This window comes from Gekko japonicus, unplaced genomic scaffold (genome assembly GCF_001447785.1).
Source record: "Gekko japonicus isolate JY-2015 unplaced genomic scaffold, Gekko_japonicus_V1.1 scaffold2643, whole genome shotgun sequence".
NCBI lineage: Eukaryota > Metazoa > Chordata > Lepidosauria > Squamata > Gekkonidae > Gekko > Gekko japonicus.
Window position 1 is genome coordinate 231965 of NW_015162031.1, and position 3979 is coordinate 235943.

Below are 3979 nucleotides of genomic sequence, written 5' to 3' on the forward strand. Positions count from 1 at the left end.
CCTGTCTACTGGGCAGAACAGGGTTCCATGCCACTTAGTGGAGGATGAGGCAAGAGAGCCAGTTTGGTGTAGTGGTTAAGTGTGCAGACTCCAAACTGGGAGAACCGGGTTTGATTCCCCGCTCCTCCACTTGCACCTGCTGATGTTACCTTGGGTCAGTCACAAGCTCTGGCACAGCTGTTCCTGAAAGAGCAGTTTTTGTCAGAGTTCTCTCAGCCCCACCCACCTCACAGGGTGTCTGTTGTGGGGAGGGGAAGGGGAAGGAGTTTGTAAACTGCTCTGAGACTCCAAGTGAAGGGTGGGATATAAATCCAATCTCCTCCTCCTCCTCCTCTTCTTCTTCTTCTTCTTTCCACTTTACTTTCTCTGGGCTGCAACAACATATACTGTTTTATCAGTGACTGATAAATAGGCAAATTTGGGTTGGAATATGGGTCTGGGTATTCAGGAACTCTGTAGTGATGAAGACCTTGCATTTCTACCCTCTTATCCAGAACAATCATAATGAGTTTTAAAATAACCCAAGCACTGTGCAGATACATTGGCCTTTGATCCAAACAAAGGCAAGCCCAGTGGGGCTTTCTCCCAGCACTAGAATGGATTCTTTGTGTTTGCCTAAGGGGGTGGTCGTTCAGCCCACTTCAGCTTTACTCTCTTTCTTAGAAATATGAAGGCTCTGAGGTTTCTTGGGATATGGTGTAAGTGTCAGAATCTAAAACCAGCATATATCAACCAATAAATTAGTTCTTTGTCTTCTCTAGGAAACTGTGTTCTGTGTGTTTTGAGCGGTGGGAGCCTTCTTGCCTGGTAAACCATTTTTTTTTAAAGTCACAGTTACAAAACGCATTTGTGGTATGAAATAGGGATACTCAGCTGAAAAAAAGAAGCTAAAATGTTCCTGTGAAGGGATCAGAATTGCTAGAAATAGTCTTCCTAAAGTAACATTTAAAGCTTGTTTAGGAGTTTCTTTTGTCAGTCATGGCTGAGGTGGGCCTATCCAGACTAAGATCCCAGCACCCCGCTATAAAATCTGCTCAAATCCTGCAATCACATAATTTTGATCTAGGGAATGAAGGGTTGTGAACATAGATGTGATCAGTTCTACCCAGTATCAATAACTGGTTAAATACCAACGAGACACCCTCAGGATGGAAGAAGGCTAATTGAATATGAACACACTTTGGCAATTGTGTAGACTTGTTGTTTAAATGGGGCAAAACATCAGGACCCGAATGTGATTGTGGTGCAGCCTGACAAACTATTTTCCATCTCTCACAGTAATGTGAGCATTATGCTTTCCAGGGAGATGTGACAGAGCTCTTTGAACTCTCCCCAGCTGTGACTGGGTGGATTGGAAATCTAGATATTAGTATTTAGAGGGATTGCCCAATCAGTCTGCATACCCATTGCATCAACTTGGTTACATATTTTATACTACTATACACTTCCTTTGTGTATCTCTGTCATATGATAAATAGATCTTGTCAGTCAAAGCTTAGGGTTGCCAGGTCCAGGCTGGGAAATCCTGGAGATTTAGGGCTGCAGCCTGGGGAGATGAGAGACCTCATTGGGGTATAATACTACAGAGTCCATCCTTCTGAAGACTTATGCCAGATACCAACAGTTATTTTCTCCAGGGAAATCAATCTCTGTAGACCTGGAGACCAGCTGTAATTCTAGGAGAACTCCAGTCTCCATCTCTGGGTAGACAACCCTACCTTGGCTGTGGCTCTTCTATGGGCATCTGGTTGGCTACTATTGGAAGCAGAATACTAGAGTAGATGAACCATTGGTCTAAACTAGGAAGGCATTTCTCATGTTCTTCTCCAAAAGGCAAATAATTGGATTTCTAAAGACCTTTTGTGTCTCTTATTTCATATTATAGATGGAATTTTATCTCAGTGTAGGTCAAGAAGATCCATGTTCTTTGCTGAGAGGTAGTGAAGATGTTCTTATTATGATGCTAATCATTTGCTTACTATACTTATTTGTTCTTTTCTGAGCTCTATGGCTAGAAGCACAGATCAGCATATTGTTTTCATGAGTTCTGCTCTATACACTGTCACATTATACACCGGCCACATGGTAATTAATTCTGAACCCTGTCATTACATCATCCCCGTGATTAATTGTTCTTCCTGACAAGGCCCACATGGATTTTCAGAGTGCCATCAATAATCAAGTTTTGAAGACTAAATAAAAGACCTCTGAGCCATTCAGTTGTTTCCTGAAGGGCTGTGAATAAACAGGGTTGTGATGGACTGGCTTTTGGTAGTTTCCCTCTTTCTGATTTACAGACCAGAATTCAAACCAATTTATTGTATAATCGGTGCTTCCAGAAATCATGGAGTATTACCTGATGTAGTTAACTATAGTGGGGTGGGCATGATAGTTGAGGATGAACTAGATAGATCAACAAATGATTGTGTGTCATGTTTATAGGAGTTTCTTTCAAGATGACAATTTCATTTGTGTTGCTGCTGCTGCTACTGCTGTTACAGCTGATTCCAACTGAATGCAAGGCACAGACATACATCTGCAGGATGAGCGATCCACTCCATACTCCACATGAATATTATCAAGCAGGTGACCTCATCATTGGTGGAATGACTTCTCAGCTTTCCATTTATTTTGAAGCCTTATCCTTTGCAGACGATCCCAAGACAAAGCTGATTGGGGAACCTATGTAAGGAGCTTTTCTTATTTCCACTGAACAGAAAAGTGCAACACACGTATCCTTTTATCTTTATATCAACTGAACCCACCATTCTTTATTTTCACACCACTTTGTTTCCCCCCAGCGTATCTTTACTTGAAGCACTGTCCCATGTTTGGGGTTTGTCAATAAAACACTGTTATCCATGTATGCTATGGATAAATGGCACAAATGTTATGTATAAATACAACACAAATAGAATATTTGTATTATGAATGCATAGCAAAAATTGAAAGTCCAATTTTTTTGGGGGGGATTAATAAATATAAAACAAAGAGAAATGGAACACTCTCTGCTTCTTAAAATGTATGCAGACACCTGCTTGTTTCAATGTTAAACATTTTAGCTGAGAAAAGAAAATATTGGGCTGGATCCAAATTGTTTCTGCTGGTGAAAAAGGGGAAAGAAATCCACTTTTAAAGTCATCTGCTTCTCCCTTTCTCCTCTCAAGTAGTGTTTATTTTTTAAAAAATCCAGATAACATTAGGATTTTTCTTCATTTTCTCTCTAAGGAATCCACTTGGCCATAAAAAAAAACTTATGCTAGTTGTTGTGGAACCTGCATGAACAAAAGACACAGGATGGAGGTTGTATTAAAGAAGGGAATCACACAAGATTTATTTTTTTTTTTTTGGCAGCATCTAAACCATTATTACTTTACCCCCCAATAAAATTTCCACTAGTCACTTTTATGAGGGTTCAGGAATAAAGCCGGGAATTATACCCTTTGCTTTCTATGAGAACTATTGAAAGCCTAAAATTGCTTTCTGCATGCTCTTTGATTTGTTTTGAAAATGTGTACATCACTAGCCTCTTGATTTCATTAATCTGATGCGCTCGTCTTTTCAATGCAGATTTAGAAGGTGTTTAATGGATTTAGAGATATAACTCTTGTTTTATTAGTGCGACACTGAAGAACTACCAACATGTCCTTGCCTTGGCATTTGCTGTGAAGGAGGTCAATGACAAACCCAAACTTTTACCCAATACCAGCCTTGGGTTTCATATCTATGACAGCTACTTCAATGCCAAGTTGACTTATCAGAACATCTTGAACTTCCTCTGCACCTTGAAAAGGATCATCCCGAACTACTGTTGTAACGATCGGAGGAATTTAATAGCTGTCATTGGGGGACTGGATTATGAAACCTCCTTTCACATAGCCAGCATCTTCAGCATGTACAAAATTCCACAGGTAGGATGCTTATCAAACTTGGCACTTCTGTTACAATGTAGTCTATATGACTTCACAATTAGGTAGAT